The sequence below is a fragment of the Pinus tabuliformis genome, chromosome 1_1 (genome assembly GCF_031772625.1).
Source record: "Pinus tabuliformis cultivar Carrire ecotype Pingquan chromosome 1_1, CPIR1, whole genome shotgun sequence".
Classification (NCBI taxonomy): Eukaryota; Viridiplantae; Streptophyta; class Pinopsida; order Pinales; family Pinaceae; genus Pinus; species Pinus tabuliformis.
In genome coordinates, this window is record NC_142297.1 from 580,024,118 (window position 1) to 580,040,458 (window position 16,341).

The 16,341-nt window shown below is 35.4% G+C and overlaps 1 protein-coding gene across 3 annotated transcripts in view; it reads right to left on the reverse strand.

The window, feature by feature from the left end:
- Positions 1–16,341, reverse strand: part of LOC149214577 (phytyl ester synthase 1, chloroplastic-like) — a 415,714-nt gene that overhangs the window by 13,626 nt on the left and 385,747 nt on the right. The gene's annotated exons all lie outside the window — the stretch shown is intronic.

Genomic DNA, 16,341 nt, shown 5'->3' on the forward strand with positions numbered 1-16,341 from the left:
ATGATTCCTGAAACACATCATAGTTAGCTATACATGTAACTATTTCATTCCCTTTCTTTAGATCACATGCTTCATCCGCCTTTATAGACATGAGATTTATTTATTTTTCTTGCATTCACAAACCTCTTCAATTGTCCTGTAGTTACCAAGGAAAAATCATTTTCCATACGATGATATCTTTCGATGTATTCAATCCCATCCTTGAAAAGGTGGTACATGTTCTCATTTCTAAAGAAAATAGCCTTCCCGTCATACAAGGGGTTCCCAATACAATACCACAAATGTCTAACAAAACAACATCTAACTCAACTTCATAAAAAAACTTGGAATTTATAGCGAATCAAGTCTATATTATTTCATAAGTTGTAACTTAGCGTTATCACACACCCAACCAAGAGGATATGACTTACTATGAGGTTTCGTTTCAAGTTCCAGTTTATTAACAACTGGTTTAGATATCAAATTAACTTGGGAGCTACTATCAAACAAAGTATAAATATTTATGTGCTTCGATCAAACCCATACATGGAAAAGCTCATTTCATTTATTCTCAGAATTAGAAGAATATAAAGCAAAGAGATAAGATGTTATACCTTTCATCCCAATAACTATGATTTGGGATTCATATCCCGAGTTAGACCCTAGATCTTGTTGAACTGTCACAACCACCTTTTGTTTTCCCTTTCGATCTTGGAACCACTTAGGCCTCAACTTTGGGTGCAATTTCCAACAGTAATATTTGTCATGACCCTCTTCTTTGCAGTGGGAACAATATGGTCAGGGAAAATTTTAAGAACCCCCCCTAAATTTACATGTATAATAAATGGGTGAATCTCCATGGTATATAGGAAAAATGGAAGGCGATTTTATCAATAATATGATATGTATATATAATTTTTTGGCGAATCTCTCACCAGGCATGGTGAATATTTTACTCAATTATGAAATCTTGTGTTTATTGAATACACAAATGAAATCATTGCATTTATTTAAAATATCTTTTGAAATCAAAATTACCGAAATTACATATCGATAACCTAGTGGGTGTAGGATAAAATTCACCCGTGCCATTCACAGAAAGCATGAGAAAAAACCTAATACTATATATAAAACCAAGAAAAATTTAAATTCAAAAAACCTAATACTATATATAAAACCAAGAAAAATTCAAATTCATCACTTCTAGGGACCTCGTAACCACCCTGCCAATACACAAGTATGTTCCTGTTTGCAATTAGAAAAAATACCCAAATTACAATCTGTTTACTCCACTTCTAGGGACCTCGTAACCACCCTCCCAATACACAAGTATGTTCTCGTTTGCAATTAAGAAAATTACCCAATTTACAATCTATTTACTCCAGCATATGTTGGAAAGTTATAGAAGGATGACTAGTGCAATCAATCCATTCCTTTTAGCCCTGGATTTGTTTCAGTTTAAAACAGAAGTATATGAATATACTTGTCCAATGTCTATGCTTTAACCATTCACCTTAAGATGTTTTTACAATATAATTTCCTAACTCTATTTAATATCTTCATTATCATAAAAACCAACCTATATCTATCTTAACTCCACATCTACCACTCTTAGGGGGATGAAATCTATTTATCTCTCTGAGCACTTGGTAGACCCAGAATTAAGATGGATCTAAGATAGAATTTCCCCTTTAAATAGTCTATGCTCACATGAATACCATGGGTCAATACCATGGGTTATCATAAACCTGGAGCTTAAAAATTACTATTAGTAATTTATAAAAATTAATAAAATTAATAGTTGATTTTTATTTTATTTTTATTTTAACCAAGTTAAAATGTTTAACATACATTAAATTACAACATCCATTTTTACTCTTGATCGAATCAAATATTTTTTCACTCTATGCTAGTTTGCATATCACGATATTTGATACCTCTCGGGGGTTAGTAGATCCAGAGTAAATAAGGATCTATGCTGGTTTAATTCCCCCATTTAAATAGGCTACATTCCAAGTGAATACCATGGGTCAATACCATGTGCCATTTTGGTGAATACCATGGGTCAATACCATGTGCCATTTTTATTTTTATTAATACTAATATTAGGGTTAATAATGTTTTTTTGCATGGTATTAATAACAATCTAGTCCATGGTATTTGTCCCATAGTATAAATATAATGTGACTTATGGAGTAAATATAAAAAAATGCTTTATTTGTTTACCATACCTCTCATTTATTTATAATTTTATTAATTTACCATACCGTTCATAAATACAAGGTGACTTATGGAGTAAATATAAAAAAATGTTTTATTTGTTTACCATACCTCTCGCTTATTTATATTTTTATTAATTTACCATATCTCTTTTTCAAATATGGCATTTGGCCCATAGGATTCACTTAAATAAAACCTCTTTCTTGAGCCTTCATAAATAGAATGAGGGTTATGGACTAAATATAAAAAGAGGTTTTATTTATTTACCATGCGTCTAGTTTATTTATATTTTTATTTATTTACCATACCTTTTGAGTAAGTATAAAAAGACGTTTTATTTATTTACCATACCTCCACTTTACTTATATTTTTATTTGTTTACACCCTTGCATGTATATAAGGTGACTTATGGAGTAAATATAAAAAATGCTTTATTTATTTAACATACCTCTCATTTATTTATATTTTTATTAATTTACCATACCTCTTTTATAAATATGGTATTTGGGCCTTTGGCCCATAGGATTCACTTAAATAAAACCTATTCTTGAAAATGGGCGAATGGAAGGTTGTAACTCCTAATTTCAAGGGCTAAATTTACCTTTTTTACCCTCTCCCTTAAAATAAGGTGGGTGATGGGACGAGAATTTGGGGGTTGCCCAAAATCCCAATTCCGAGATAAAATTCGAACCTGGGCCTGTGGGTTATGGCCCACAAGCCTAAACGGAAGCGGTTTAAACTGAAAATCTTTTAACTCATCGACGTGGACCTTTATAAAATCGTGCCATCCATACATAATCATTGCAAACATTTCAAAATTAATCCAATCCTCCCAACATTGGAGGACCCCAAAAACCACGAAATTAATCCTCCAGCTCACGTTCAGTGGTCCGGGGATCCAAACTGCCAACATACACGCGAGACATGGCTTAAAAAAGAGTTTAAATCACTGAATATACGTTGTTCTTCAGACTAGTCCTTTGAAAATGCTCGCAGAACAACAGCTGAAAAAACCCTGAAACTGCATTAACAGAATTCCAAATACCCGCACAGATTAGATGGAACTGAATTTACTCAAATCATTCGTCGACGAGGAATATATATAGAGGGAAAGACGGGATCAAGAGCGATTTTAGAGCCTTTATTCACGCAATTTTTGCACGAGCTCCATCTGAGCACGGGATTTAATTTATTTATAAAATACACAGGCATACACAATCACATAAACAGATAAAAAAATATTTTAGATCGCCATTGATCCACGGGTGATCGATAGTCGATCAGCAAACTTACGACGCAGAATTAACTTAACACACACCGGCATACACAATAATAGAACGTATTTTCATACATTAGACAGAATAATTACATACTAAGGCCTCTCAGCCTTAGAAATGAGCTCACGCTCGGCTACATCTTGCCCACCAATAAATGCCTCACTAATCAGATATATCTATTACATGCCTATCGCATTACATTTATATAAGAAGTCTTGAGAAGGATTGATCCTATCCTCTCCTGCTTTTCCTCCAACAAAAGGTGCATGCATGCTTTAAATCTGCCTTAAGTCTATTTTATCCGCTTTAACTTTATCTTTTTTGCTTTAAGGCAGACTTTCCTTTGTTCTGCTTCTGTGGCCCATGTTTGCTCGCTTTGTTGTTGGGTGCTCCCGCATCATACTCCCGAGGCACAAAAAATTATGACCTCCTGGTCATATGCTTCTGGTCTTCGTAATAACTTCAACTTGTGAGCTGCAATCTGCCTCTGCAACAGCAAGTCCTCCTTGTTGCATCTTACCTCACCAATCCTTTCCTCCGGATCTGGTCTTTTGGTAATCACTCTAGGCTATTGCAATCTTCTCACCTTCCTCTACAATCTTCCTACCTTCCTCTGCTGCTACCTGCACAAAATATAAAGACCATACATACTTTATCAAGAACTGTACCTCTTTCCGCAGAATCTTTTTTTGGCTCTGATACCAAACTGATGGGACGAGAATTTTGGGGTTGCCCAAAATCCCAATTCCGAGATAAAATTCGAACCTGGGCCTGTGGGTTATGGCCCACAAGTCTAAACGGAAGCGGTTTAAACTGAAAATCTTTTAACTCATCGACGTGGACCTTTTTAAAATCATGCCATCCATACATAATCATTGCAAACATTTCAAAATTAATCCAATCCTCCCAACATTGGAGGACCCCAAAAACCACGAAATTAATCCTCCAGCTCCCATTCAATGGTCCAGAGATCCAAACTGCCAACATACACGCGAGACATGGCTTAAAAAAGAGTTTAAATCATTGAATATACGCTGTTCTTCATACTAGTCCTTTGAAAATGCTCGCAGAACAGCAGCTGAAAAAACCCTGAAACTGCATTAACAGAATTCCAAATACTCGCACAGATTAGATGGAACTGAATTTACTCAAATCATTCATCGACGAGGAATATATATAGAGGGAAAGACGGGATCAAGAGCGATTTTAGAGCCTTTATTCACGCAATTTTTGCACGAGCTCCATCTGAGCACGGGATTTAATTTATTTATAAAATACACAGGCATACACAATCACATAAACAGATAAAAAAATATTTTAGATCGCCATCAATTCACGGGTGATCGATAGTCGATCAACAAACTTATGACGCAGAATTAACTTAACGCACACTGGCATACACAACAATAGAACGTATTTTCATACATTAGACAGAACAATTACATACTAAGGCCTCTCAGCCTTAGAAATGAGCTCACACTCGGCTACATCTTGCCCACTAATAAATGCCTCACTAATCATATATATCTATTACATGCCTATCGCATTACATTTAGATAAGAAGTGTTGAGAAGGATTGATCCTATCCTCTCCTGCTTTTCCTCCAACAAAAGATGCATGCATGCTTTAAATCTGCCTTAAGTCTATTTTAGCCGCTTTAACTTTATCTTTTTTGCTTTAAGGCAGACTTTCCTTTGTTCTGCTTCCATGGCCCATGTTTGCTCGCTTTGTTGTTGGGTGCTCCCGCATCAGTGGGCTATTTGAGGTGATTTGTAAAAATGTACTATGATACAAAATATTCGCCCACTAAAAATTTAAAACCCCTTAATTTCGCCAAAGGGCAAACATTCGCCCCTAAAATCACCCCTAAATATGGTTTGACAAATTCCTTCTTTATGGAGGTTGTTTCTTTTATCTTCTCGTTTCCTTTGCCTTCTCTCATCTGAGTGGATTCCACAGAAACACCATCACCTCTTTTACATGCCTTAATGTAATTTGCTTGCACACACACTTCATCTAGGTTTTTTTATTTAAGTGAAATAATGGTGTGACTTATATAACTACGAAAGCCACCAATATATTTTAGTGTTTCTTGTCTATATAACAAAATATTCAAAACCAAAGCTTAATTTCTAAATTCTTTTGTAGAGCTTTGTGCACGTTGTCCTCTACCCTACCTCAGATTCTGCCACTCCCTGATTTCTTTCTAAGTATATCCTAAATGTTAGAATTGTTTGTTTAATGTTGTTTTTAATTTATACCAATAGGAAAGGATCTTACCATGCTTATGGATACCTTGCCAAAGTCTACTTTCCCATCAGATTAGTGCTGTGCCTTCTAGTCTAGGAGAGGCCAATTGAATTTTCACCTCATCTTCAATGATCTATTTAATTCTATAGTAGACCTCCATTTGTCAAATCTAGATGTCTAATGTTTCAACCTTAATCTTGCCATTGTACATGGGTAAGTCAAATTTGACATTTAATTTATGTAATGGCCCTTTAGAAGCAATATTTCCATGAGGACATGGAGGTTGAAAATGAGGAGGAGAATGAGAAGAATGAGGACTTAAAGGAGGAATAGAAGGAGGATTCTTTTGCGAATCAACACCATTTCCTGTATCTCTAACTTTCCTCGATGAACCACTTGCTTTGAGATTCTTCCATTCCTGATACATTTAAGTTTTACCATGGTCTTCATTGCCATTGAAGCTTCACAAAACTTTGTTTCATAACCAAAAGTATTTTTATGTAACCAACTCACAAAATAGAAGAAAATATAGATCAACGACTTCAAAATCAGCCTCTTCGAGGAGGCAACCTCCTTCACGTTACACAAATGAACAATTCTTGGATGATACAAAAGACAAAACCTCCTTTCTATATATAGGAGTCTAAGGGCTCACAATATAATCAAAGCCGACATAACAATAATAATATAAGGGCACAACAATAACAATAATGGGCTTCTATGGGGCACAATAATAACAAGATGGGAACAACAGGGGCACAATAATAACAATAAGGGCTACAATGAAAATAGTAATGTGGAAATAATTAGTATTATAGGGACCTAACATGCTCCTCTCCTTCAAAAAAGTGTTTTCCTCAACACTTGAGTAGTTATGGATGCTTCTATATAAAATTCACATCCTCCCATGTGGAATCTTCAGCGGGTAAGTTTTTCCACTTGATTAGATTCTCTGAAATTGATCAATTTCATAGTTGTCGAGTTCTTGTTTCTGTGACTGCTTTAGGTTCCAATATGATTTTTCCTTCCTCGTCAATTTATGACAATATTTGTTGAACTGGGAGCTTGTCACCTATAACCTTCTTTAAGCATGAAACATGAAAAATTGGGTGCACTCGGGAAGCTGCAGGAATCTCCAAATTGTTTTCCATAGTACCAATCTTTTGCAACACCTTGTATGGACCATAATATTTTGGTGATAATTTATTTTCCTTCTTATCTTGCCTGAGGGACATTTGTTTATATGGTTGTAGTTGTAGGAATACCCAGTCACCTACATCAAAACTTCTTTCGCTGTGATGTTGATTTGTCGGTTGTTTCATTCTATTCTGCGCCAAAATGAGGTTATCCTTTAAGAGTTGGAGAACGTGTTGTTGATGCTCGATGTTATCTTCCATTGCTTGAACCTTATAATTTTCTCTTAAATATGATGTGATGGACGGTGGATGATATCCATGAAGTTCCATAAATGGGGTCATTTTTGCTTAAGTATGGAAGGAAGTGTTATACCACCATTCAGACAGAGGCAACCATTTTACCCATTGTGTCTATTTATCAGATACAAAGCAACGAAGATATCCTTCCAAACATTTGTTTACTATCTTAGTTTGCCCATAAGATTGAGGATGATAAGATGAGCTATGAGCTATGAGCTAACTGAGTACCAAGACAAGAAAATAATTTTGTCCAAAAATTTCCAATGAAATGGGATCTCTGTCACTTACAATAATCTTTGGGTTTCCATGTAGCTTTTGAATTGTTTCCATAAATGCAGTAGAAATTGTACTCGCTTTAAATGGATGAGATAATGTACAAAAGTGTGCATACTTGGTAAGTCTGTCAACTACCACCATGATGACACTCTTTCCTTCAGACTTGGGTAAACCTGTGATAAAATCCATTGAAACCTCCTCCCAACGTTGGCTTGGAATGGATAAAGGTTGTAATATACCTGGGGTTTTAATTGTTTCAAATTTATTTTGTTGGCAAACCAAACATTCCGCCACAAAATTTTGAATATACGATTTAAGGCCATCCCAAAAAAAAATACTTTTTAACCATGTGGTAAGTTTTTAAAAATCCTAAGTGCTCTCCTAAGGGAGAGGTGTGCAATTCCATAAGAATATTTTGTTTGAGTTGGGAATTCTTACATAGGTATAAGCAATCTTTGTACCATAACGAATCATTTTTCCAGCTAAATGTATCAAATGTACTGGGATCTTCTTGTAACTTTTGAATGAGTTCCCACAATTCTTCATCATTCTTCTATTCATCCCTTGCTTTGTTTATCCAATCTGGTTGGATAATAGAAATGGCACAAAGCAATGCTTCCACATCCTCATCCTTTCTTGTGAGTGCATCTGCCACAACATTTTGCTTCCCCTTTTTGTAGATGATTTCAAAGTAATAACTCAACATCTTTGTGACCCATTTTTGTTGCTCTTCTGAAGATAATATTTGTTCTAAAAAGCATTTAAGACTATCATGATTCCTTTTAACCTTGAAGTGTCTTCCCATTAGGTAGGGTCACCATTTCTTAAGTGCATGTAGTATTGCCAACATTTCCTTCTCATAAATAGCTTTGTGTAAATACTTTCCTTTGATTGGACAACTTTCAAAGCAATGAGTCTTTCTTCTTGAATTAAAACGACACCAATTCCATTTCTTGAGGAATCACATTCCACAATAAAGGTTTTTGTGAAGTTCGGTGTAGCTAAGACCGGTGCTTGTCACATTGCCTCTTTAAGATGTTCAAAGGCCTTCGTTGCTTCTGGAGTCCTTGAAAATGCATGTTTCTTCAATAATGTTGTTAGAGGTGCTACTATTCTCCCATATTTCTTAACAAACTTGCAATAATACCTTTTCAACCCGAGAAATCCTCGCAGATGCTTTATGGATGTGGGGATTTTCCATTCCTTAATGGCTTTAATTTTTCTAGGGTCTACCTTAACACCTTCACGAAATACAATATGACCCAAATATTCTAGGTTTGAAAATGGAATTCATCAAACCTTGAAATGTAGAAGGTGCATTGGTAAGGCCAAAAGGCATGACCAAAAATTCATAATGACCCTCATGAGTTATAAATGTTGTTTTAGGGATTTCTTCAATCTTTGTTCTGATTTGATGATATCCAGAATGAATATCCAACTTGGTGAAGTAAATTTATCCATGAAATTGATCCAATAATTCATCAATGACAAGAATGGGAAATTTATATCTTTGATAGTGAGCTTGTTGAGTTCCCTATAATTCGGACACATGCACCATGATCCATCCTTCTTGTGCACCAATACTACTAGAGCAAAGAAATAACTTTGACTAGGTTGAATTATACCAGACTCTAGCATTTCTACAACCATACGTTCAATTTCACTCTTTTTGGCATAGCGATATCTGTAAGGCCTGATGGTTGGAGGAACACTTCCTGGAATCAAATGAATAGCATGATCATGATCATGAATAGGTGGGAGGATTTTGGGAGTCTCAAATACCTTGGAATGATTGTCCAAGACTTTTTGGAGATCTGGAGAAATAGATGATTTCGATGTTGGAACCTCTAGCGAACATAATTGTGCAATTACACCTCGTTGTCATCCGTTAGAGATGATTATCTTTCCTGGTTTCCCTGTGATACCCCTTAATTCAACTTCCTTTCCTGCCGAAAAAAATTTCATGAAAAGTTCTTGAAAATTAAAATATATTGTACCAAAGTATTGTAGCCGTTGGACTCATAATACAACATCAGCACCACCCATTGGAATGGAAAGCATTGGGCTATTCAATACATATTCTCTCATGGATAGCTTGATATTATGGCACTTTCCAGAGCAATTTATTGTTCCTCCACTTGCAACCATTACTTGACACTCTGGTGTTGGATATAGGAAGCAATTCAATTCCTTGTCTATCTTACAATGAATAAAATTATGGGTACTGCCTGAATCAATCAACACTATTACCTTTTTCTTTTTGATATGTCCTTCTATCTTGATAGTTTGAGGAGTGGTAATGATGGCCAATGAATTACAAGATATGGTAAGATTCATTTCTTCTTTCTTTAGGGTTTGTTCCTGGTGTATATCCTCCTCTTTCAACGTTTTTTGTTCCTTTTCTTCCTCCTCTTCACAATCTATGTAAAATAATTTCTTCTTAGCACACTTATGACCTTTAGTGTATTTGTTATCGCAACTGTAACAAAGCCTTTTTTCTCTTTTTCCTTCCAATCGTTGTGGTGTCAACCTTGTAGTTTGTGGAAGGCTAGGGGCAACAACACTTCCATCTTTATAGTTGTGAGTGATAGGATTCCTTGTTGCCATAATTTTTCTTTCCATTTTTCTTGCCAGCCTTAATGCCTTCTCCAGTGAATCAGGTTCCCAAAGGAGAACCTCATGTTGGATGTTATCCTTTAAATTCCCTATGAACACATCAATCATATGCTCCTCTGGAATATATTTTACCCTCATATTCAATTTTTGGAAGTCCTCAATGTGCTCCATCATTGGACCCTTTTGTTTGAGATTTATCAATTGGCTAAAAAATGTGTTTCTTTTTGTATCCTCATGATGTGATATCAATTCTTCCGTAAAAATTCCCAAGTGACAATTTTTTTAGGAGAGCAAAGCCATTGATACCATACAAACTGATTTGGTTCCAAATATAAACTTGCAATGTGTACCTTTTGTGTGTTTTGCACATTATGAAGATCGAAATATTGCTCCATTTGTAGTATCCATGTTACGAGATCCTTGCCATCAAACATCCTCATATCGATCTTTGGAACATGGTGGGTCTTCAATCCAGCGTTAGAGTCTATGAAATCATGATTAACATTTCTTTTGTTCTCATCATGAGTTTCCTTTACTACCCTTTCACCATTAGTAACCATTTCTTGTAGCAACTTTGTCAAAATTGTCTTCAAATATTCCATGTTGCCTTTAAGTTTTTCTTCTATACCATCCATCTTAGCTTCCACGCATTTCTTTAAATAATCCATCTTAGCTTCCATGTCCTTCTTTAAACCATCCATATTAGCTTCTATTACTTATTTTTAGAGTGAATTTTGTTGCACTTGGTCTCGTAATTTTGATATATCATGTTGCATTTCTTCCTCTTCTTCATGAGTCATGCTAGCGATTTCAGGTTGCTTACTAGGTGTTTCCATTTTCTTTCTTCGGGGAATCAATTAATGATAATTAGGCTTCACTATGCCCTTTGAATTCCTTCAAACTAATTTTCAAACCAAACTTATGCAAAATTTAAAAAATACTACACACCTTTTTTCACTTTGTAGGAGCTTGATATTGAATCTGTTGTATCTCTGTAATTTCAGATCTCCAAGGTCTGAAATTACGTCCTGCAGTATCCCTTTGAGTCCTCTTTCCAATCTTGCAAGTCTAATCAATATTGGATTCTCCAAGGAAGAGTTATGCCAAATCTCCCACGATGACCTAATTATAGACTGGTTCCGTAGAGTGAACTTGTACGAAGTGCCACGTGTCATTATTTCGACCTTAGCACTTGAAACTAATACACAGAAAACTGCAGGCTATCCTGTAACTTTTTACGACATTTCAATATGATGCTCAGAGAGAAATTTATGACGAGTTTCCCCAGGTGACTTGTTTGAGGTATATTTCGGGAGCTTTCAAAAACCCTAACTTCCTTGGATCATATCTCCAAAAATATAGCAAAAAAAGATCTGAAATTCGGACCCAAGATGCATCGAGATTTCAGCTCAAATGGGTTTTAATTTCAGCTTCTGAAACACTGTATAAAAATGTTATAAAGAAAATGCCATGATGACCTGTTTAGAGCAGCGAAACCCTAGAATCCAAATCTCTGATACCAAATGTTATGTAACCAGCTCACAAAATAGAAGAAAAGATAGATCAACGACTTCAAAATCAGCCTCTTCGAGGGGGAAACCTTTTTTACATTACACAAATGAACAATTCTTGGATGATACAAATGAAAAAACCTCCTTTCTATATATAGGAATCTAAGGGCTCACAATATAATCAAAGCCAACATAACAATAATAATATAAGGGCACAACAATAACAATAGTGGGCTTCTATGGGGCACAATAATAAAAATATGGGGACAATAGGGGCACAATAATAACAATAAGGGCTACAATGATAATAGTAATGGGGGGATCACTATTATTATAGGGACCTAACAAGTATCCTCTCCTTGGTGTGATGACATTTTTCCTCTTCGAGTGAAGCTCCTTGAATAAATATAGGAGAGAGAGAAGAGAGGAAAACAAGAACACCCAAGTGATAACGAATTTCACCCAATGTGGGCTACGTCTAAGGGGGTGGGCCATTTTATTAAGCTCCCAAAATTGGTACTATATGAAAATCAAGCCTCCAAAGACCTACAACAAAATTGAGATCCTCTATGACAACCAAAGTTGGATTGTGCAAAAACCACCAAGATCTCAAAAGCAACTCCAATATTAGGTCTAAAATCCCTCTTTTACAATATAGACATGGTTTTTTTTTTAAGAATTAAAATACAATTCTCTACACACAGGCTCTTGTGGCACACTAGTAATGCAATAGTTATATAAAACATTTGGTTTCCAACCGACCTAAGGTCAAACCTATCAGGGTGGAATTTGTTATGATTGTTTGGATATACACGTTGAGTTTGATATCAAAATAATTGTGTATCCATGCTATTCCCGTCGGAGTATCATGGCACAATTGCAAGTTTGTTGGAATTTGATGTGGGTTAATCAGAGGCTACCATGTGGCAACCCTAAAGGCTAAGGTTCTAAAAGTTCCATCCAATAAAGGTTGTAAGGGGATTCAAACCCCCAACATCTATGAGATAGGCACAACAGTTAGTTGTTGGGGTACACAATGGTTCTCAAAATATTATATCCAAATCTTTTATTAAAGGTTTCAAATCATTCGTTTGAACTAAAAATGGAAGAAGGTGGGGTAAAATTGTTGACATCCCACCTACCAAACAACACCACCACCAACGTGCCATAAACCATTGATTTGGAAGCATCGCCAATATTATCCACTTTGTTCTATGTTTACTACAACATACCATAAGTGGAGGCCCACAAGTTTGACCCTGGGACCTCCCACATAACATAGTCAATAACTAACCTTTTTGCTATGATACACCAATGGGAATAGCATGGATACACAATCCTTTAGATTTCAAACTTGACATGTATTACCAAACAAACATAACGAATGCTAGCCCCGCGGGTTCGACCTTGGGCCAGTTGGTAACCAAATTTTTTATATAACTACTATATATTTAGCACACCAGAGGAGCCAATGTGAGGAGAATTGTATTTCTATTATTTTAAGAAGTAAATAACCCTGTGTATATTGTAAAAAGGTGGTTTCAGGCCTGATTTTGGAGTTGTTTTGGAGACCTTGGTGGTTTTGCACAATCCACTTCTTGTTGTAGAAGAAGAGCTTAATTTTGTTATAGGTTTTTGGATACTTGATGTTTATGTAATATCAATTTGAAAGATTAATAAAAAAGGCCACTCCCTTGGAGGTAGGATCCAAAGACATAACCCACACTAAGTGAACTTCGTTTTCACTTGGGTGTTCTTCTTGTTTTCCTCTCTTCTCTATCTCCTATATTTCTTCTATTGCAACTTCATTAATGTCCTTTAATCGTGATTTAAGTTCAATTCATTCACACTTAAACATTTTTGCAACCCAATCATTTTAAAAGATCTGGATCAGTGTTCCAGAAATCACATAGGTCGAAATTTTCATGCACTAGGGATCATCCTAGTTTCCCTCTCAATAAGTACACATTACTCTCCCTACCTCCAATAAATTTCCTCATGCAAGGTCATATCCCCCCACCTTGACAAGTACCTCTACATTTTTTAAAGTTGACATCATAACCCTTGTCTTCCATAGCAAATATAGAGAATACGTTTTTCTCAAGCTAAGGTACATACATCACCTCATTCACCCGCATTGGACTCCTGGAATCCAACTGAAGTTATATGATTCCCTCACCCTCTATTTCTTATTTGGAATTTTCACTAAGTTCCATAAGTAATTCTTTATGCTCCTTTGCCACACTAGTGAAGAGATCTAGAGATATTTTCAGGTGATGAGATGATCCACTATCCATGAGCCACACCCCTCATGTAATGGTACTAGAAAGACAAGACACTAATGAGAATTCATTTTCAAATTTGGCGACCAACTCATCCATCTATGCAAATGAAACCATAGGTGCCTTTTCCTTCCCTTTTTCTTGTTTGTACATTGATCCACATAGTCTCTATATTTGTGACATGCAAAGCAGTATACTTTTCCCATGTCCTTTTTCTTATCAGCTTGTGAAGTAACTCCTCCACTTGGTTCTTTTTTGCCCTCTTCTTTCCCTTATTTTCTTGATTAGAAAGAGCAAGGTTCTCCTCATTCCCCCCCACCTTATGATATCCACCAAACAATGACTCCCAACAAAATTTCTTTTGAGTGAAGTCCTCCCATAGTCTATTCCAATTAGCAAGTTTGTCTCATGCTAGGATCCCTGTCACAAACATAAACCATTGTTTGGAAAAACCACTCAAGGTTATCTTAAAAAGTTCATCCTCTGGCACACCTATCCTAAATGCTACAATATCACCTCAAACTTGTTGAATCCTAGTGAGTTATGATGCCACTGATTCTAATCTATTTGTTTTTTTGTTTCTCAATTTCTCTACCAATGTCATCTTTTGGTTATAAATATTACTTGGATACAACATTTTCAAAGTTAACCACATCTCACAGGCAGTGTTATTTTTTAATATGTGAGGGATCACATGATCATTCAAAATTTCTAGGATGATGTGTCTAGCTTTCACGTCCTTCAAATGATGAATGATATGTGTTGTAGCTTTTGAAGGAGGTTGTATATCAGTATCAACAAATTCTCATAGGTTGTTTTCCATGAGAATTAATGAAATTACCACCTTTAATGGATATAAATTAGATGCCCCTTCTAGTCCGTCTTCAAGCCTCAACCTGGTAGCCTAGTCATTCTCCTAAATCAAACCCTTAAGTGCAAAACCATTTACCTAAAAAATAAAATATGTTGGTGTAAACCCTTGTGTTCCTAATCTTCCTTCACTTTCAAAGTTTCTAGTTCTTTGATACCATATTAATTTCTAAGTACCATGTTCATATTTTTGTTTCTTATGACTCTTTTATCTCCAAAAAATGTTTATACTCAACAATTTAATTTTCTAATGTAAAATAATTCTGAAAACCATCAAATAGAAACTCTAGTACTCAACTCATAACGTTTTGTAGAAAAATTATTTGGAAGATCAGTGACAAAACAACCACAAAAAGCACATAGAAATTCTTCCCAACAAAATTATTTTTTATTAAATTATTCTTATAAAAATTAAGGGCTCCCTTACTAGGGAAAATGACACTTAAATTCATAGAAAATACAACTAATGGAACCTAGCGAAATTAGACCCTAGAAAATTCTTCCTACACTTTGCTAGTTATCTCTCACAAGTTCGACCATCCTGAAGCTACTCGGTCCCTTAACTAGTGCAACCTCAATCCTCTCAACCTCCCAACACTCACTACACCACTCCATAAACTCGGCCTCTTGAAGCTCATGGCACACCTTAGCTCATGGCCCTCCTCTTATGCACTCCACCTACAAAAATTATGCTAAATCAAACTCTCAACTACACACTATTTTTATTTCTTCAACCTTTTCACAAACCTGCAATTAGCTCATGCAAATCTACTAGAATCTCTCCAAATATGTATCTTCGCCCTCTCCCTTATACTCCTTTTCTAATTTCAAATTTAGAAAAATTCATAACCCTCAATCTCCAAAGTGATAAATGGCTAGGACTAAATCCTAACCCACTTAAATTAATGGTTGATACTAGATCTAAGTCACTTAAATAATTATATTATTATCCTTAATTTTTTTCTCAATTAGCTAACATTAATTAATTTAATTAATTAATATGCTTTTCTAACTTAACAATTAGGAAAAAAAGCATATACTTTGTCCTCTTGAACAAGCACCTAAAGAGGACTTCTCTCCTGCATGCTGGATAGATCCTATTGCTGTGAACATCAATAGAGAAGCACCCTGTGCAATGGATAAATGATGTATGGCATATCACCACATATATTGTTGTTCTAACATTTAATGGATGAAGTCCAAAGAGTGACAATTGGGAGCCTCCTTGAGCATGGAGTCTATTATTTTTCCTTGATGTTGATGTTTATCTTTATTTATAAAATTCTACCACCACCTGTTTTTATTTTCATATTGTTTTTATCCATGAAATTGTCTAGCTAGTTCTATTTTGTTAATTCCCCAAGGTATGGATTATTACTACTTTTGGTGTGACCTTTATGGCGGATGTTGAATGAGAGGTATTTTACTTGTGGTGGCTCTTGTATGCAACCTAAATTTTTTTGGCATCAAATCTAATTACACATTGTTTATTAATAAAACTTAAAGGAAGCGATATATTTAGAGATTTAAATTATACCTACACTCAGAGTATAAGTCTCACCTTTTTGTACATGTTTCTATGGAAAGTCGAGGAACAAAAATGTGGATTTAAATATTGTATTAA